A 21937-nucleotide genomic window follows, 5' to 3' on the forward strand; every position below is an offset into this window, starting at 1 on the left:
TGAGGCACAAGTCACTCAGTTCTTGAATCCCTCCAAGTCCAAGTTCTTTGTTTTGTCTCTGACTTCTCCTTTCTTTCCTGACTCAAGGAATTTTTAATTTCTTCTGGGACTATAGAGAAAAAGACCTGTCAGAAATTTTTCTTTCAAGATTATTGTTTATGAAATTTATGAATCAAGATTCTCAGGCTCCCGGGGGTCTACACTGAAAAATTTTCTCTCAAACTATTTTCTCTGCCGTGAGTTTAAAATAGCGATTTTAAAATGCAAGAGTTGATTAAGACATCAAAAGATGCCATTAAGAAAGTAAGAAGGTAAGCTACTATATGGAAGAAAACATTTGCAATGCACGTAAGCTGACAAAGGACTCTTAAGAGAATATGTGAAGAACTCAAAAAATTGATAAGAAAAAGAGAGACAATCCAGTACAAAAATAGGCAGGAGATTTAAGCAAGCAGCTCACAAAAGGATATTTGAATGGACAATAAGCATATTAAAAGATGATTAAGGCCCGCCCAGTGGCACAGTGGGGTTAAGTGTCCACGTTCCACTTCAGCGGCCTGGGGTTCGCAGGTTCGGATCCCGGTTGCGGACATGGCACCGCTTGGCAAGCCATGCTGTGGTAGGCGTCCCACATATAAAGTAGAGGAAGATGGCATGGATGTTAGCTCTGGGCCAGTCTTCCTCAGCAAAAGGAGGAGGATTGGCAGCAGATGTTAGCTCAGGGCTAATCTTCCTCAAAAAAAAAAAAAAAAGATGCTTAATCTTATTTGTCATTAGGGACATGGACATTAAAACAACAATGATAAAGTCCTTTTATCAGCTGAATCTATAGGATTCACAGAGGTGACTGAGTGACAACATGGAGAAACTAATGACATCGAAAGAAGATTTTTATCACTTAAGGTTTCCAGGAGAAGAGGGCACACTTGCCATGCAGGGCCACACAGGGAAGCACCAGGTTTGATCAGGAGGCAGAAGCAGGAGTGAGGGGAAAGCACAGGCCATAGTCTTTATTGAGGTTTTGCAAGAAAAGCAAGGAGAGCAAGGTAATAAGTTCGGGGTTGGCTGGTTTGAATAATGTCAGCAGGCTCTGGGCTATAGGGGTGATCTCTAGTTGTCTGGTACCCTACCCCGGGTGATTTAGGCAAGGGCAGTATTGGTTTGATGTGTGAGAATTAGGTAAAGGAGGGGGTTGGGGGTATGGACTTGGGATTGGTTGGGAGGTTTGTAATATGATATTTGCATGCTCACAAAAGCTAGATCGCAGGGGAGATATAAACAACTTTGGCTGTTAGTTTGGCTCTGTGATTAATGGCTGCCAAATAGACAAACACAGAATCTAAGAAAACACAGAACAGCAGTACATCTGCTAGAAAGGCTAAAAAGAAAACCTGATAATACCAGAATCTGACAAAGATCTGGAGCAACTGTAATGCTCTTCCACTGCTGGTATATAAAATTTAAGAAGAGGAAAAACTAATCAAGGATATTAGAAGTTGGAATAGTGGTTTCATCTTCTTGGGGGGACTGTTACTGAAAAAGGAGGGGCACAAAGGGAAAACTGAGTTGGTATAGATTTTTCTTTGGCTTAATTAACAGAAAACAACAGATATAATACACAACAATATATATTTATCATATTGTCTCAGGGTTATGTGAATTCTCTGGCTCTGTGCCTCAATTTAATACATAGGGATCTTGACCATCTTACCCATTCTACAAGACATCAAAAGAAATATATATTTGATCTTTGCCCCAAGTTCCTGACACAGAGCTCCTAAAACCCTTGTAATTTCCTGAGTGGAAAGGGTAATAGGAGCATCTTACACGGAGCTCCTAAATCCCTTAGAATTTCCTGGGCGATTGGAGTGTCTTTTGTTCTAATGAGGTGACTCTTAGTGGGCTCCTGGATAGCTTCAGGATGGGGGCTGGGCACTGGAAAGACCAAGCCATGATTAAAAGCTTGGAACTTTCAGCCCCAACCCCCATCCTCTGGAGAGGGGAGAGGAGCTGAGGTTGAGTCAATGATGCCTATGTGATGAAGCCTCCATAAAAATCCCTGAACTACAGGGTTTGGAGAGCTTCCAGGTGGTGGACACATCCACACGCCAGAAGGGTAGCACAAAGTGCTCAGGATCCTCCTGGACCTCACCCCATGTGTCTCTTCATCTGGCTGTTCATTTGTATCCTTTATAATAAGCCAGTAATAGTAAGTAAAGTGTTTCTCTGGGTTCTGTGAACCATTATAGCAAATTATTGAACCTGAGAAGGGGGTCATGGGAACCCCTGAGTTGTAGACAAATCAGACAGAACCAGTCCACTGAATTGATGACATCAGACTGACAGGACAGGCAGAGTATAAAACAGCAGGTACCCTCCGTGCTTTAGGAAACGCAGGTATACCAAAGAGCGGGGAGACTAAAGTACGACGGCCTTTCGCTTCATCGAAGTTTCTTGATGTTTTGTGGTTTTGCATACAGGCGTACCCTCCAAATGAAGGACAAGTTGCTTTACTTGTGCTACATACTGCTAAACAAAAAAACAAAAAGAGACATCATCTGGGTGAGTTTAAAGACAGTGTTTTCCGAATTTGGGTGTACCACTCTGACCTCCTTCCCTGGTCACCTGAAACAAAGCCACATTTGAGTGAGACTCAGAGAAGGAGAAGATTCTCCAGCTGGTCCGGTTTGCAGGGCACCTGGACTCTCATGATCCTTTTGATGTTCACAGTATTTGTGGCGATTGAGGTGCCCTATGGAGCCTGTGGCAAATTCTGACAGAGGAATCTCAGCAGAGGCCCTTTGGCTATGACCTTTGGCAAGTAAATAATCTCCTTTTGAGAATCAACTCTTGGCTTGCTGCTGGCCTCGGACACAGAGTGACTCCAACTCAAGCTGTTTCTCACGAGCTGATTACTATGTGGCCCTCATAGGTATGAGGCTGGGTGTGGATCCATGCTCAGGTGGAAATGGCATATGCAAGAGGAGGCCTGAGCAGGTCCTGAAGACACGAGTGGCTCACAGCACCTATACCCCCACTTCTGCTGCATCACTGCTTCCTCCACGCTGTGCCCTGGTGGTGTGTGCCCTGTTGCCAATCGGCTGTGGTAGAAAAAGTCAAGATTAGTTTACAGATGTCTTTACCTGATATGCCGGCATTAGAAAGAAATGGACTGCTGCCATATTATGGTCCCCAATCAAGGGTAACCCTGGAGGACATTGGGGATGGGCAAGACTTCAAGAAATACATCTAGCTAGCTAGCTTTCCCAGAGGAGAGAGGCCTGAGGTAAGAATCTATACTGATTCTCGGACAGAGGTTAATGGTTTGGCAAGCTGGGGAATTAGAAGTCATATTGAAAGGAAGTTTGGAGAAGAATAACGTGGACGAAACTCTCAGAATGGATCTCAAATGTGAGAATATCTGTCAGTTTCAGACCATGGATACCACTGTATCTAGTTTAAGGCAAAAGAGATTTGTTATTAGGTTTTAGGTGGCTTATACAATATTTGGAAGGGCTAGAGGAATAAGTTTTACATGAAGCTTGCAAGAGCAGCTTCCTGCCCCCAGAACCTCACTGATTTTGCTGTGGTTGGGTAAGCCATGGCCGCCACTGCAGGAAACCACCAAATCAGCAAACTGGTAACCACAGAACCACACCTGCTCTGCCATGATTCACAGCAGCAAAGTGGGTGCTTCACACTCTGCCTCCTCCCCACTTAACTCACTTAATTCAGCTTTAAATACAAGTCTCATATACGTGCATCTGATTGGCAGAATCTCAATCACTTCTGGAGCCCTAACTGCAACAGGATCTGAGACACAGTTTTTAGCTTTCTAGACTGTGAGTATAGGAAGGCACACTAGAAGGAGGTTAGAATGTATGTTGAGCAAACCAATCTACTATAGTGGGAATATCTGGACAAACAAATAGGACAAATAGGACACGACCTGCTCTGTGAATGATGTCAGGCCTCTACGCTTGTGACCCCAGAGCTTACTCAATGATCTCATGAACAAAGTGGCCATGGGGCCACTGATGGGGGTTATGCAAGGGCTCAACAATATGGACTTTCTCACACCAAGACTGACCTGGCTACTGCCAACTTGGAGACCTTCCATCATGGAGGGGGCAGCAACATGTCCTCACTATAGTAGAAACTTATTTTGGATTTCTATGTATTTTCCCTACCCACCACACTTTTGCCAGCACCACCATCCAGGAACTTTCTGAATACCTTATACATCAATATGACATGCCCCTTAACATGGCTTTTGACCAAAGACATTCACAACGAAAGAAGTAAGGCAGTTGGGATACACAATTCAACTCTCCTAGGATTCCTTAGTTTTCTTTTGTCTTCCAGCTGGCCTTATAGAATGGACCTATTGAAGTCTTAGTTATTTTGGCGACTGGAAGACAATATCTTATAATATTAGAATGCTGTCCTACAGAATGTGCCATGTGCTTTGAAGCAGTGACCATCTATAATGGAGCTATTTCATACCCAGCATTCACGAGTCTGGGGATGGCGGTATTAGTGAGGTGGTGCCTCTTAAAATTATACTTGCAGCCGTAACAAATCACCACAAACTTAGTAGCCAAAAACAATACATTTATTACCTTACAGTTCTGGAGGTCAGAAGTTTGAAATGGTTCTCAGTGGGCTAAAATCAAATATTATAATGGCTGTGTTACTTTTGGAGGCTCTAGGGACAAAGCTGTTTCTTTGCCTTTTCCAACTTCTAGAGGCTTCCCACATTCCTTAGCTCATGGCCTCCTTCCATTTTCAAAGCCAGCAATGGCAGCTCAAATCTTTCTCATGCCTCATCACTGACATTGACTCTCCTGCCTCCCTCTTTCATTTATAAGGTAACCACTTGTGATTACAAGGGCTCATCTGGATAATACAGGATACTCTCCCCATCTCAAGGTCAGCTGACTAGCAACCTTGATGCCGTCTGCAACCTTAATTCCCTCTTGCCGTGTAACCTAACATACTCACAGGTTTCAGGGATTAAGATGTGACCATCTTGGGGACCATTATTCTGCCTACCACATCATCTATCACTCTGAACTCTGCTAGTAGGGAAAATTCTACCAGTAGGCACAATGTTGAGCTCGGTTTGCCGCCTGGCTACTTTGGGCTCCTCATTGCAGTGGATCAACAGGGAAAAATAGAAGTTACAATACTGGCTAGAATCATTAATCCTAATTTTCAAGGAGAAATAAGATTGTGACTACATGATGGGGTCAAGAGACATGTGGATGGGACCGGGGGGACCCCCTGGGGTACATCCTCATGTGGATGTACTAAAAGTTAATGAAAGACTCCTTCAACCTCTTGTATGGGGCTTGAATCCCTCAGAAATGATATTTGGGACACACACTGGGTGAAAAGCGCTGCCCAGCTGAGGTTCTGCCTAAAGGCAAAGAATATGGAATAAGTAAAGAGGGCGGAAGTCACAAATACCCACACACTTGTGATCAGTTGTGGAAATGAGAACTGTAGTCCCCACCTGTATTTCCTTCCCTAAATATATTCATATACCTAAACTAATTTCGCTTTTCTTTTTCTCCCTTTGCCACTTTTTGAAAAACATAAACAAGGTGTTGGTGATTGATAACTTTACAAGTTAGTCCACAAAAATATCAAGACAGGACTGGGCAGAACTAGAAGTGGGCATCAACAGAGACACCGGACTTGGAGCTGGATGCAGTGACTGTTAAAACCAGAAGTTGTCTTTTTGGGCGGCGGTGGTGAGAAATTTTCATTTGTATAAGGAATGTCTAAGGTGAGTCAATGAAGCTACTTTTTGGAAGAGCAAGTATAGGAAGAAGAATGTAGTATGTGGATAACAGGCAGCAGGAAGGATTTTCCAAGCCTCGTCCTTTAGATTTCCCATCAATACTGTGAATTGCACAATTTAGTTTCAATCATTTCATTTTCTGCTCAAGTTAGACCGAGTCCAGATTTCTTACTTACAACTAAAAACTCTGGCTAACTTAGGCTCCCAGGCTGCTTTATCCTTCCTCTCTCCCTTCACACCTATCAGTTTCTTCTTCCTAAAACACAGAAAGGGTAGATCACTTTGTTTTGTCATCCGACGCAAAAACCTCCTCTTTCCCGCTACTGACAGGGTAAATTCTAGACTCCTTACTCTGAAACCCAAGGTTCTCACCAGGCTGATGCCAAGCTGCCTTTCCCAATGTGTCTGTGCCTGCTCCTCTCTAAAAGTCCAGAATTCAAGCCAGATTGTATCCTGGCTGCCTGAAGAATCACTGAGAACATCACAATGTAACCTTTTCTCAGGACAAAGGAGTGTAGCCTTCTTTGACCACCCCAGTCCTCAAAGAGGTCTCCATGTGCAGAATTCATGTCTATAACTGTTACTGGAATACTGGGTTCTTATTTTCACTGAGGATAGAAATCAAGAGAGACAACAAACAGGAGTAGAAAAGTAAAAGTTTATTAGCTTGTGCGCAGAAGAGGCACAAGGGAGCTGGTGCGGAAAAGAAAGGGGCAGGTGACCAGCTCGTTAGGGAACAGGATTGTGGTGGTTTTATTAGCAAAGGTTGGGGAGGAGTGGCTTGTCATGGCATGGAGATGTGGGGTTGTGCTTGTGCCTGTGTTGTCACGTAGGATGCTAGTACATGCGATGCATCTATCATTAGCATGCTAGCTCTCCAGCCCTGGCTGTGACTTTTACTATGCTAATGGGGCTAGGGTCATCTTCAGTGGACTCCTGGGTGCTAGAGTGCATGTGTAAGCCCAGGAAAGTCCTAAGGCTGTGGAATGTGGATCTTGGTGGCCTCTATCTGAGTCTCCTAGACTGCCAATTGGTTAGGGCCAATCTTGTAAGGCCTGGGCCCTTGCACATGGCCTTGTCTCATTAGGGTGGTTCCTGTCTCATTCCCCCCTGAGAGACTGTATCCTCCTTAATCTTAAGGATCATGGGCAAAGATCTGTTCTTCTGAAGCTACTTCCTGCTGCAGGGGCATTTAGAAGGGGGCCCTATATGCAGGAGAAGTAAAAATAATTTTCAGCTTGTTGCAGGGTCCAGTAAGAATGAGAATGAGGACCAGGTGGGTCGACCATTGGAAGTGGCTGGAATCCTTGCATGACCATCAGTTTAACGTGGAATTGTTGGAACCTAGAGGACAAGAAGAAGACAGGGACCAACAATTAATAGGAACAGGATGATTACTAGGAGTCCCAAGAAGGGAAGGAACCAGGTGAAGGATGGGAGGGCACCCTTGATCAATGACCATGCCTGATGAGAGTCTGTTCCCTGGTTATATCAGTGGGGCCGGGATGCTTATTCATAGATTTCCTGGATGTGGGTCTCAACCTCTCCTGAATTATTAACATAAGTCATTTCTAGTGAAAACAAAAAGAAAAACAAGATTAATGGTGGGAGAAAATTATAAATCAGTTTCTGAGCCCAGGGGGCAGCCAAAGAGATATTTTAGGTCAGAGTCTAAGCATCTTTTAAAGTTTGAAATGTCTCTGATGATCTCATTGGGTGTTCAGATATCTTTCTGAGTGACTTACACAGCAAAAGACATGAATCTCCCTTAAGTTTATATCAAGTTGTCCAGTTTCAATCTGCAGGGCTTCAAGAAAAGGGCAGGATCAGTTCTCAATGATTTCAATTGAAAATGATAGAAAAGAAAATTGAAAATGTTAGTTTGGAGATTTGTAACCAGATATTTCAGAAGACTAGAAGAGTTCAGGATCTGCTCCAGTTTACAGATAGAAAACAAAAACCTCAAAATAGTTATCAGAACTGGAACCTAATATCCATGAATGTGTAATAGTTTCTATTGAAACATAATTTTTATCCCTAAAATCACCCTCATTTTTAATAAAAGATAGCCAAATTAAGACTAACTAGTTTGCAAAATAAGTTTAGTTTCAGTACACTTGGCCCAATTATTTATATAAGTGCAGCAAGAATAGCAATTGAGTATATAAGTTCTTTCAGATCTGCTTTGCTAGAACTTTTTATAAGGAATCTCAGATTGAACTTTAAAGGCTTCTCAAGGCCAGGAAAGCCAAGCCAAGGATTTGTCATCAGGCTTCACCTTCAATACTTTAGATTTGGGTGAATTCCTCTCTTTTCAAGGTCCCCCAAAATATTTCAAGGTTCCTTGCACCTGCCAGAGGAGTGACATTCCTTACTCACCAGGTAAGTTTGCTAGGAACTGTGTAAACAAAGTATCAGGCCAATATTTCCAAGTGGTTTTATTCCAGAAAGTTAACCTTTATTCCTCAAAAGCTGTCTTGTCATATCTGAGTTTGCATATTTCTCTCAAATATGACATTCCACTCAAAGCCTTGGTAATATTACCAATGTTTCCAATTGTGCCCTGTTATAAGGAGAACAGGTTCTTATTGAACTTATGCGAATAACTATATTACCGTGAAAATAACAATACTTACTAAGAGTTTCCAAATTCTGGAGGGATCAGGAAGGGAGAAAAAGATAAATGTTTCAATTTTGCTTGCAAAGGTATACTTTTACCAAATTGATATAAGTCATAGTTAGCTTGAGAGAAAAGAGAAAAAGATTTCCTCAAATCTGAAAACAAAACATTAAAAAAATCAGCAATATCCCAAATGAAAATCACATAAATTATAATCATCTTCATCAGTTCATTCGGTCCTGTGTAATTGATTCTTAATCTTAATCTTCTGTCATCAGTTTCATGAACTTATCAGTTTCTCAGAGTTCTGTGATTTCTTATCCAGTTCAGTTTTATGATCTGAAAGTTTGTCAGAAATCTGTATTCTAGGGTAAGTATCAGAGTCCTTTCCATGAATCTCTCTGAAGATGAAACATGTTTGCTAAAGCAAAAAAACAACGGAGTAAAATACCAACTATCTGCAAATGACAAAAGACTCAGAAGGGCAATTGACAAAGAAACTTGGCTACTTCTGTGACATACAACATTTCAAGATAATAACTAGAATTATGGCTGACAACCAGGATAGACAAGAATTTTAGGAATGTTACATAATTTTAAAACATTTATATCAATAACATTTATTCACATAATACCACCTAAGAAGATTTATCAACACTTATTTGAGAATGCTTCCCATGTAATTTAACATACCACATAAGCCTAATAAGTTTACTATCTTCTCCTTATAGGAAGAGAGAGAACAAATTTCTTTGAGAAGTCTCAGGGACCTTCTGAAAATCCTCAGAGAAATTCTCTCCCTCCTTCCAGGTCAAAAGAAAGATTTTATTCAAGATTTGAACTTTTGGGGGGAGGGAGAAAGCTTGTCAAAAATATCAAAAGGTTTTAAAGCACTTGGTCAAATAGGAAACAATGCTCACTGTGAAAAAATGCTCAGTTATCCATTCAATGTGACAGGTAAAGTTACTCAAACATAAAGAAAAGCCTTTTATAGCCTCTTTATCAAGAGCAGACTAAGAGTTTAAGAAAATTATCCCTTTTAAAAGAAAGAAAATCAAATTTTAATTTTTGAAATAGCTTACTTTTTACGTTAAAACTTATTTATATTAATTAGAAATTTTAAGCCTTCTAGACCTTAGTGAAAACTGAAAACTAAGCAATTATGAACTGTCTTTTATATTAGCATTCTGTGGTTTGGCAAATTTATAAATACTTTTCATAATTTCTAGAAACATGTTACTTCATAGTACGATTTTTAATAAAAATACAAGACATGTTTACTATTAGGCCCAAACATCTTTTAGTTTCTTTGTAATAACAAGCCAAAAGTAGATAAACTTAGACATGTTTAGCAATAATTTTTCAGCATATTATCTTATTTGAAAAATGACCCAGATATTCAGTGAGTTTTTTTGTCATTAAACTTTACCTAGCAAAACTTCAAAGTTTCAAGTTACCAGAAAGATTTTGAAAGCTATTTTAAATACACGTACTATAACACATAATTACTGTTAAAAAGTTCACCCAACACTTTTATCTTTTTATACAATAAGGTTTCAGTTACCAAAGATTAATTTATATCATGTGAACTTAAAAGACATTTGGGTGAATTTCTTTTCCATTTAGAAATAATTTAGGTAAGCACTTACTTTATGCCACATAAACAGATCTCTTAATTTTTGGCCATACCATCTGGAGGTAAAAATATCATACACATATAACATACAAATAGACACACATACATAGAGACTCCACAGCATTTGTTTTTAAAATTACTGCCATGAATCACATACAGTGATACATTAATTATGAATCCAAATTTTAAGACTTTTTGCTAATATTTGTGGAGAAGACATATAAGATGCTGGATTTCTTGTCACTCTTATAGCTATTTTTTTCCTTTTTCCTTTTATTTTTTTTTCAGTCCTAGGAATTAGTGGGTTAGGCAACAGCTCCTGGAGAGGCAAGATGACAGTCCTTTTCAAGATGAAAGAACTGGGTGGAATCTGAACTGCCTCTGGAGCTACTTTTCCAGTCTTGCAAGGATTTTCTAAGGAAAATTGCTCTTGATTTCTCAGAAATTGGGTTGAAACTCAATTGACATTATAGGTTGATCTACCCATCCAACCACATCATAAAGGCACAGAGAAACCCCTCAAGTTTTCTCCAAGATGGAGTTTCTGGGGCATAACCCATCCAATTGAAAGTGTTTCCATTACTTAAAATGCACCCGGGGGTGAGTCTCCAGGGATGCTTGGGGTGTTCCCCTTGGCAGTGCAGCTCATCTCTGACCGACGGTGAGCCTAGAGAAGGGTGCAGAGCCTGACTGTGGGCATCAATATAGTTATAAGATCTAGTCAAGTCCCATTCAGCCCGGGTGCTTAGTGCCTGAGCCAGCACAAGGCTAGCCAGGGAGGCAAGAGGTAAAGGCCTGGAGTGGGCCAGAGCCCAGGGCTCTCAGCACTGGGGTTGAGAGTTACATCCCTGGCAGAAAGTTTTTTCAAGTTGTTGGTTTTACACAACATCCAGGTTCTGCTCAGGTCCAGGCTGAACTTGACCTTGACTTGTTAACAACAGAGGAGGTAACAAACAAAACAGACAAAGATGAGAAAGAGGTGGTCAGGCCTCTTCCCAAAGGTCACACAAACAGTAGTTCCCAAGCAAGACAGTTTACAGAATAAACTACTCAGTAGGTGCCTAAAATACTCAACAGACTCTTGACAGGAGACAAAACATGGTTCCAGAAAGCTCCCAGGGGTGGAACACAGACTCTCCAAGGCCAAAAGCTGCAGTCCTTTCAAGTCAAAGGACTGACCCGAGGCAACCTGGAATCACTCCAGGGGCCCAAAAACCAGACGAGAGCTCCCAGGGGTGGAACGAGGGCTTTCCAAGCCCAGAAATTGCAGCTTTGTAAGTCAAATGACTGACCCAGAAGGCAACTTGGAATCACTCTAGGTGCCCAAACAGATTAACGGAATCCAGGAACCAGGACCGCCAAGAGAGGGCAACTCACTTGGGGTCGCCAGGGTGATTAGGCTCGGAAGAGGAGAGCTCCCAGGGATGGAACGCAGACTCTCCGAAACCAGATTGACAGGCTAATGACTGACCCAGGGCCTCACGGTGCCCCTGAGACCAGAGGAGAGAAGATTCTCATAAAGAAGATAAGAGAAAGAAAGAGGCTGGGGAGGAGTGCCCTGTCACGGCATGGAGAGGTGGGGCTGTGCTTGCGCCTGCACTGTCACATAACATGCTAGTGCATGCGGCACATGCATCATTAGCATGCTAGCTCTCCAGCCCTGGCTGTGACTTTTACTATGCTAATGGGGCTAGGGTCATCCTCAGTGGACTCCTGGGTGCCAGGGCACATATGTAAGCCCAGGAAAGTCCAGAGCCTGTGGAATGTGAATCTCGGTGGCCACTATCTGATTCTCCTAGCCTGCCAATTGGTTAGCGCCAATCTTGTTAGGCCTGGGGCCCTGAAGATAGCCTTGTCTCATTAGGCTGGTTCTTGTCTCATAGCAATTGGACTTAATGATTCACCCCCTCATATATTTTTTTATTGATGTCGTAAACTGCTACAGAAAAAAACAAACAAAAAACCCAAAACACTGTGAGCTTCTCAAAGATAGGGACCACGTCTTATTCATCATTATAGACCAGAACCTAACAGTGTTCTTGGAAGCTATTATCATTAGAATTGTAAGCAATTTGGGCATATTTACTTTTTTTTTTCCTTTTTGCAAGTAACGGTATTGATTTGAGCTAGCTTCAACTAAAAATGGAATCTGTTAGAAGGTGTGATGGTTAATTTTTTATATCAACTTGGCTGGGCCATGGTGCCCAGATATTTGGTCAAACATTATTCTTGGTGTCCGTGTAGGTGCTTTTTGGATGACATTATCATTTAAGTTGGTTGACTTTGAGTAAAGCTGATTATCTCCATAATGTGGGTGGGCCTCATCCAATCAGTTGAAGGCCTTAATAGAACAAAGTGACTGCCCCTGAGCAGGAAAGAATTCTGCCAGGAGACAGCCTTCAGACTAGAAGTGCAACTCTTCCCTGGGTCTCCAGTCTGCTGGCCTGCCCTGCAGATTTTGGATTTACAAAGCCGCCACAACTGCATGAGCCAATTCCTTAAAATAAATCTCTTTCTATATATATCCACATCCTGTTGGTTCTGTTTCCTCTAGAGAACCCTGACTAATACATAAGGTTATTAGGTTACTGTGGTATACGTAATAAGAAATATTTGGCCTTTGTCCCCAGTTCCTGGCACAAAGCTCCTAAAACCGTTGGAACTTCCTGAGCAATAGGAGTGTCTTTGATTATTCATAAGGAGCCCTTTATGAGCACGCCTGAGTTTATGCCAATGAAGTGACTTGGGGTAGGGCCCCTAGATAGCCTTAGGATGGGGCTGGTCATCAGAAAGACCAAGTGATTAGGAAGTCGGAACTTTTAGCCCCACCTGGCAACCTCTGAGAAGGGGAAGGAGAGGGGCTGCAGATTAAATTCTACAAACTCTTGAAGGAGGAGATGTGATGAGCTTCCCAATCGGTAAACGCATCCAGGTGCTGGGAGGGTGGCCCACCCTAGCTCTAAGGGGACAGAAGCTCTTGTGCTCAGGACCCTTCGGACCTCACTGTATGTTCCTCTTCATCTGGCTGTTCATCTGTATCCTTTATAATATCCTTCATAATAAACTGGTAAATGTAAGTAAATGTTTGCCTAGCTTTGTGAGCCATTCTAACAAATGATTGAACCTGAGGAGGGAGTTGTAGGAACCTCTGATTTACAGCCAGTTGGTCAGAAGCTGAGGAGACAACCTGGACTTGCAATTGGTGCCTGAAGTGGGGACAGTCTTGTCGGACTGAGCCCTCAACTCATGGAATCTGATGCTATCTCCAGGAAGAGAGTGTCAGCACTGAGTTAAATTTGTAGGACATCTAGTCAGTGTCTGCTGAGCATTGCTTGGTGGTGTTGAAAAACATTCTAGAGTTATCTCATGAAATCCAAGTAAACTTTTAATCTTGATCTTGAGAAGATCTTGAAAGGAAGCAGGGTAATTTCTGGGATCTAAGCAGCTGGAGGTATATAGCCCGTTGTCATTAATGTGACTCAGCTTGTAACAGTTCTGTGCACTGGTCTCTCAATGCAAAAACTCCCACGAGAGACTAAATGATTGGCTCAGCTTGAATCAGATGTCTGTTCACGCTTCAATCAACTATGACCAGGGAGTGGTGTCACAGAGCACAGACATGGTTGGAAGTGACATATCTTTTGGGGGAGACATTTCCCAGAGAAGGATGAATCACTGCGAAGACCACGACAAAATGTGGTATACTGTTTGAAAAATATTATAATTGAACTTCTCAAGCTATTACTTCTTGGTCCCAACTTGACCACAAACTTTTTGAGGATGAGAAAGTTGAGGTATACTTAATTTCTCAGAACTTAGCTCATGCACCAACTATTAATAACATAAAGGAGAGCCAAGCTATGTTTGCCTCTGGGATTCATTCTTGCCTTGCAGGTCTGATGAACCACTGGGGAGGGTCGCATAAACTAGGCTAGGGACCATCCTTGGGAAAGAACTCATTCTAAGGGAAGAGAGAATCTGGCAGGTAAACTTTGACTAATGACAAAGTCTCTGTGATGGTTAATTTTATGTGTCAACATGAGTCTACCACAGGGTGCCCAGTTATTTGATCAAATATTATTCTACGTGTGTCTGTGAAGGTGTTTTTGGATCAGATTAACATTTGAATCTGTAGACTGAGTAAAGTAGACTGTACTCCCTAATGTGGTGGGCCTCATCCAATCAGTTGAAGGCCTGAATATAACAAAAAGACTGACCCTCTGACAAGTAAGAGGGAACTACTTCAGCCTGACTACTAAGCTGGGACACCAGTGTTTTTCTGCCTTGGGACTTGAACTGAGACATTGGCCCTTCTTGGGTCACAGAGCCTGCTGGCTTTCAGACTGGAACTACACCCTTGGCTGCCCTGAGACTCCAGCTTGCCAGCTTCAGATCTTGGGACTTTTCTGCTACCATAGTTGTGTAAGCCAATTCCTTGTTAACAAAAATCTCTCTTTCTCTATGTTGGTTCTCTGTCTCCGGAGAACCTTGACTAATATAGTCTCAGATATGCAACAAGTGTTATTTTCAACTCACAAATTTAGGTGAGTAAGAAAACTCTCCTTATTTTCTATAACTCAATTACCTTTTAACTCTGAAATCCCATTCAACCACTGTGATATCCTGTTAGATTAGGGGTCCCCAATGAACCATACCTTCAGGGATTCATGGCCTTGTGTAGTCCCCTCCCACATTGACTTTGGACTTGGTCATGTGACTTGCTTTGGCCAATAGGATATTAGCAAGTGTGATGCAAGCAGAGGTTTGATAATCATATACATATGAAAGGATTGCATACCCTCTTGTAAGTTCCCTCTTGGATCCCAGATGTTGAGTCTCCTCTCTCTGTAGTGTCAGGGTCTCTCTCATTCCACATGGCCTCTCCAGCACAGTTCTTACCTAGCACCTCAAACTCCTAAATCTGGGGACCTAAAAGCTTTCCAAAAGGAGGGAAATGGAAGCTGCTAGTCCTTTTAAAGGCCAGGCACAGAACTAGCACAGTGTCATTTCCACCATATTCTATTAGTTAATGTGAATCATAGACCAGCCTACATTCAGAGTTGGAAGGGACTACGCAAGGGTACAAGTATTAGGAAGTATAGTTTGCTGGGGACCACCTTTGCGGAGGAGCTTCCACAGATGGTTTGGCTGGGGATCAGGTCTAAATCGAAAATCATTTTTCACTCAGTATTTTGTTGCATTGAGAGAAGCCCAACACCACTCCAATCCCTGATCTTCTGCGTGTGGACTCTTTTTTCTCTCGGGAGGGTTTTAGGATGTTCTCTTTATCTTCAGTGTTCTGAAATTTCTGGTGGGCCTTTAGAGGGTAAAAAGGGCTTCTGTTCAATGGGATGACCCGATGTGGGATGTCAGAGCCTGGGTGGGTTGAGGAGGGTGTTCCCAGGGTGGGGGACTGGCAGCAGCCCCGCACAGGGGATCAGAGTCCAAGTGGAGTGAGAAGAGGATCTGTGAGGGGGAGGGAGTGGTGATGGCGGTGGGCAGTTGGTTACTACAGGGAGGCCGATCAATAAGTAAAGTTATTAAGTAAAGCTATAGTGAAGTAAAACTACTTAAAATTAAAGTAAAATTGTATTATAAAAATATAGATACTTACTATACTTACATAATAAGTAAAGTGATTCTGAGTGTCACAGAAGGGAATGACAACTATGGAAAGGGAGAAAACTAGAGTGAGCCCTGTGGAGTACAACTGTAATTAGAGATACAAATGTGAACTCATGTTATTCAAGATGAAAGGTTAGATAGATAGATAGGTGTGTGTGTGTGTGTGTGTGTGTATACATACATGTATTTTCTAGTTCTGTCCACAAGAGGGCCAGGAAGTGGTGACATCCCAATAGCAATGAGCCCCCAGTGCCCAGATCTTGGTTTCTAAATACAAGCCCTCACTGAAAGGAACTAGGGCTCCTTACAGAATGGCTGACTCCACGGCTGGGGCGAGGAAAGAACGAGATAAGCCGGAATATTTTGTTGTGCCCAAAAGGAAGGAAGTTCCTAAAGAATAATTGGAATGCGTCAAAAGAACACAGAATGGACTCTCACTGGCCAAACTGGTGACAATTTGAGGATCAAAATAAATAATGATAGTAACAGATTACTATTCATTGAATACACTAGGAAACCACAAGTCTATAGTGATATAAATGAAGGAGTGAACTGAATGTATGATGGGGAACAGGATATTTACAGTTTCAAATACCTCTCCACAAAATACTTATTAATCACTAAAGAAAAAAGTAACTTCACACTAGAGAAGCCTGGCAGAAACCACCTTAATCAAGTGATGAAAATGCACATTATCAGCATTGGGAGGGAATATTTGAAATCTTGCACCACCTGACGGGATGCAGTGAGAGGAACATATCATCCCTTCCAGCATATTCCTGCCCAAGACGCCTGACCTGAATCCAACAACGAGGAAACCCCAGTCAACCCAAGTGGAGGAAAATAAAATAACTGGCCTGTAATCTTTATATATGTCAAGGTCATGAACGTCAGGCAAAGAATGAGGAAGTGTTCCTGATGAATAAGACTAAAGAGATACGACAATGAAATGCAACGTATGATTGCAATCTGGATCTTTGGGGACATCTGGAGACTCTTGAATGGCGTCCGAGAATTAAATGGTAGCTGAGTATCAGTGTATCCGTATTTTTATTCTATTGGAGTTATGCAAGAGAATGTCCTTATTTGGGGAAACACCTACTACAGTAATCAGGAGCAGTGGGACAACAGGCAGCAGTTTACTCTCAAACCATTCAGAAACCAAAAAAACTCTACAATCTGTATAACTTGCACTTTTTCAAAATAAAAATATGTTTAAAAATATTTTAAGTAAAGAATAAGAGCAGCACATCCTTAAGTCATCTTTTGAACAAGAGAAAATAAAAATGGAAGCGATGATTAACTAGAAAACAGGGCTAGAGGCCCGCCCGGTGGAGCAGCAGTTAAGTGCACACGTTCCGCTTGTCGGCGGCCGGGGGTTCGCTGGTTCGGATCCCGGGTGCGGACATGGCACCACTTGGCACGCCATGCTGTGGCAGGCTTCCCACATGTAAAGTAGAGGAAGATGGGCACGGATGTTAGCTCAGGGCCAGTCTTCCTCAGCAAAAAGAGGAGGACTGGCAGTAGTTAGCTCAGGGCTAATCGTCCTCAAAAAAAAAAAAAAAGAAAGAAAGAAAGAAAAAAAAAAAGAAAACAGGGCTAGCCTCGGGTGGCACTGATCTATTATTAGGCTAGATGGCCTATCACTGGGTTCGGTACCAAATGTGCAAAGAAAGAGCTAGATTAGCTCAGTAATCTTTACATTTATAGCTTTAATTTAAGATTTGTTTAAATCACAGAATAAAACTTTTCAGTGGAATTTCTATGGGAAAACTATTTGTGTTATTGCAAAGCTGAAACCCTTTTAGGCTCATTTTTTCCCCATTTATACAATTGTTTTTATGTTGCTATTTTTAATAAATCAAGGTTTCTGAGATGTTATTGAAAAGAGAGTGTTAGGTCTATAGATTGTTTTGTGTGTGTACATGTGTGTATATAAATCAAATTAATTACTTTAGAGAAGAGCTAAAATTACAATGAGTGATTAATTTGTCTTGTTTTGAAATGAAATTAGGTCTAGAATATAACTCTCCTTAGAATTAAGGTGTTTGGTTCTTTCTAATTTAATAATTATTTTATTTGTAAAGTTTTATTTTTTTAATGAGCTCTGCTTTTTTTTTTAAGGTATGCATTTTTGTTTTTTTTTTTTTTGGTGAGGAAGATAGGCCCTGAACTGACATCTGTTGCCAATCTTCCCCCTTTTTTTCCTACCCAAATCCCCAGCACACAGTTGCATATCATAGTTGTAAGTCCTTCTAGTTCTTCCATGTGGGATGCCACCACAACATGGCTTGTGAGTGGTGTGTAGGTCCATGCCCAGGATCCGAACTGGAGAACCTGGGCTGCCAAAGTGGGGCACACAAACGTAACCACTATGCCACTAGGCTGGCCCCTGTAAACTTTAAAAAAATGAAATTATAAATGATCTAGGAAGCAATGAAAAAATGAGGGCACTGTATGTAAAATCCTGTAGAACACAGCAAAAGGAAATGCATAGCCTTAAATGCTTTCACTATGAAACAATTCTTAAAAAAGAATTCATTGCCCATTTTATGAAACTAGGAAAAGAATGACAAACCTAAAGCGGAGAGAAATAGTATAGATAAAAACAGAAAATAATGATGTATAAAACAAAAAGAATAGTAGAAAGGACAAAAATAAATTCAAGAGTTAATTATTTGAAAAGACCAATAAAATACAGCAACATCTCATGAAACTGGTTAGAGAAAAAGAGCAAAAATACCAAGGTTACGAATGAAAAATGAGACATATCCATAGCCACAAAAGACACTAAAAGAATTAGGTGCAACTCTATGGCAACAAATGTGAAAAACTAGAGGAAATGGATATTTTCAAAGGAAAAAAATAAAACCAAAATTGACCTGTGAGGAAACAGAAAACTTGAAAGACCAATTATCACAAAAAGTTTCAAGAAGATCATTACAGATTTCCTATTTAAGAAGGCACCAGAACCAGATGGTTTCACAGCTGCATTTTATCTATCTTTTAGCAAACAGATGATTCCAGTAGTGTTTAATTGCGCTAGACTAAAGAAAAAAAAAATTTCACAGGGGCCGGCCCGTGGCACAGCGATTAAGTTCACACGTTCAGCTTCTGCCACCTGGGGTTTACTGGCCCAGATCCCAGGTGTGGACTTACACACCGCTTGTCAAGCCATGCTGTGGCAGGCGTCCCACGTGTAGAGGAAGATGGGCACGGATGTTTAGCTCCGGGCCAGTCTTCCTCAGCAAAAAGAGGAGGATTGGGGGCAGATGTTAGCTCAGGGCTAATCTTCCTCAAAAAAAAAAAAAAGAAAAGAAAAAGAAATTTCACACTTTTTTGTAAGTAGATTTTGTAACTACTGATTTGACTTCTTTAGTAGTTACAGGTTTATTCAGGCTGTCTATTTCTCCTTGATAAAATTGGGTAAACTGTATTTTTCAAGGGAACTAATTATTTGTTCAAGTTTCCAAATTAATTGGCACTGAGTTGTTCATACTATCTCAACTTTTTAAACTATGCTGATCCAGGCCTGCCAATATAGTTGTGCAAGGTTGCTTATTGCACAAGCTTATCTGGACAAAGAGTGGGTGGGAGCAGCCTGGACCCGGCTTTCAAGTAACAAGTCCTTGGTTAGGGTTGCAGCCACCAGGAGGGGACCACCTTTTCATAACTCACACAGAGGCACTGTGAGGGCTAGTGGTGGCCATATCTGTCTTCTTTTCTTTCTAAGATTGTTTATTTGGGCCCTCTCTCTGTCTTTTTTTTTTTTTTTCCTTGATCAATTCTGCCAGAGTTTTGCCTATTTTGTTAGTTTATTTCAAAGAACATTCTTTTGTCTTTTTACTGCCTCTGTTGTGTCTTTGTCTCATATTCAATTAACTTCTGCTTTCATTTTTTATTTCTGCCATTCTTCCTCTTTCTTTAAGGTTATTGTGTTGGTTTTTTTCCTAAGTTTTTGAATTAGAAGCTTAGCTTAATATTTTTTTACCTTTCTTTTCTACTATAAACATTTAGGGATACATTTCTCTTTACGAATCACTTTATCAGCATCCTATGAGGTTTTTATTTAATTCTGAAAACATTCACAAGTAAAAGTTGAAAGTATTGTATGGTGATACCCAAATGCCCAACACCTGATTTCTACAGTTAAGATTTTACTATATTTGCCTTTTCATGCAACTTTCCATTTATCTATCCCTCCTTCTGTCCATTCATCAAGCATCTTATTTTTTATGCATTTCAAAGGCTGGTTACAGACATCAGTACATTTCGCTCTTAAACACCTCAGCACGAACCTGGAGCTCCGTACTGGAGTATTTATAGTTATTTACCTACTTTTTGAAATTTTAAGATCAGTTTATTAAATTCAACGATGAAAGCTGTTAGAAGAATATTATCCTGAAAATTATTTTTTCTTAGAGAAAAAGAAAGGAAAATCAACACCCTCTCAGCATAGCCACAGATGCTGGCAGTCAAACCTCTCTACAGACGGAGATAGTCCTTTAGTCGGTCAAGTTACTCTCTGCGTCAGCAGGGTTGTAGTCTGGATCATCCTTCATCCTCCAGCTCCAAGTTATCCATTTCCTGGAACAAAGACTCATCTACCTCCACGCTGTTTCCAGCATCCTCCAAGAACTGGATAGCAGATGTGTCAAGATTATGAGCTGTTTCCCACTTAATTCACTTTTTTCTTACTTGTTCTTCTTCTTTCATTCATTTCTTTTTAATTTTCAAGAGTTCTGCATCAAACTCGGCTTCCCGACTTAAGAAATTCTCAATTGTAATGGAAGAGCCATAATTGCTTTTTGGCTTCTTCAGCCTCTTTTTCTTTTTGTTTCTTTTCTTCTCCTCTTCTAGTTTTTATTTGATCTACTATTTCATTTAATTATTTTTGCACAGCTATCACTAAAGTAAAGATCATCACCATACCAGGTTTTCTTCTGCCTGTAATGTTAATAATTTAAAAATGTCTGAGACATCATTATCTTCTAGATGATCCTGGGAGGACATTTCATAAAGGGGGCTTCATCTGGGTATTTTTCACTGTGTATAAATTTGAGGGTAGTCTGGACAGTTTCATCGTTTTCTCCAGCCTCTGATGTCACAGTAACGGTAAAGCTGGGTGGATTTTCTGATAATACTTAGCAGGACCTTGTCAAATGAAGCACTGCTGGAGGACAATGTGGTATCAGGAGAGTCCATTTATATTTTGAAAGACTAGTTGGTAGGAGGGTTGGATCAAGGTGCAATCAAGATGTGAGGGAGTTGGGGTAGATGAACTCCAGAGCCTCCAGCTCCGTAATCTGTCATCGTGGCCCTTGGTGCTGCCCACGGATCGCCCAGACACCAAGGCAGCACATGGTGATGGCCAGGTGGGCACAGGCGCAGAGTCCCTGGCTGGGAGGCCCAGGGCCCAAAGCCAGGGCCAAAGCAACCTATAGTTATATTTTAAGGTAAAATTTATATGCAATGAAATACACAGATATTAAATGTACCATTTGATGAATTTTGACAAATGTCATCTCCTGAGTTCCAGTATCTAGTTTACGCATTACCATTCAGTTCTAAGTGTTTTCTAATTTTCACTATGATTTCTTCTTTGATCTATGAGTTTTATTTTGTTAATGATTTTTTTATAAAGCCACTGCAATAGTAGGCTTGTATTGATGAAAAAACAAATACAGTCACTACCTGGGTAAATTGAATTGAGTTTACTTCTTTGAAGGATACAGGAGGATGTCAGCACAGGCAGGAAGCACAGCAAATAAATCGATTCTAACAATTTCCTGAACAGAAGGAGGAGTGGGTTTCCAGACCTCCAAATCCTAACAGGTAGGGTTGCCAGTTTTAGTAAATAAAAATGCAGTATTTTATCTGGCAATCCTACAAACAAGGGACCACATGCTAGTTAATAACTCTTGAGTGAGTTGAGTGTCACATCATTCTTTCTGGATGGCTAACTGTCCCTCTCCTGGCCCAACTTCATGTATGCAAGGCTGGAGTCATTGGACATACAAGCTAGTTTGGATATGTGCCAGCGACCCCATCATCTGGGTGAGTGACACAACAACAATATTGGACTTAAAATATATACAACAAGAATAAACAGTTCAGTCAAGTACAGTATATGCACAGGCATGGACACAGACTATTGTTAAAAACATTTAATATAGTGGACCTAGTCAACCTCTGCCTACCTCTTCAGCTACATTTCTCACTCTTCTCCTTCTTCTTCTTTTCTGCC

General features: G+C 41.1%; 1 pseudogene; it reads right to left on the reverse strand.

Moving 5' to 3' along the window:
* Positions 1 to 20195: 20195 nt before the first annotated feature.
* Positions 20196 to 20620, reverse strand: LOC106828697 (RWD domain-containing protein 1 pseudogene; annotated as a pseudogene).
* Between the last annotated feature and the right edge of the window lie 1317 nt (positions 20621 to 21937).

This window comes from Equus asinus, chromosome 8 (assembly GCF_041296235.1).
Source record: "Equus asinus isolate D_3611 breed Donkey chromosome 8, EquAss-T2T_v2, whole genome shotgun sequence".
In the NCBI taxonomy this organism is placed as follows: Eukaryota; Metazoa; Chordata; class Mammalia; order Perissodactyla; family Equidae; genus Equus; species Equus asinus.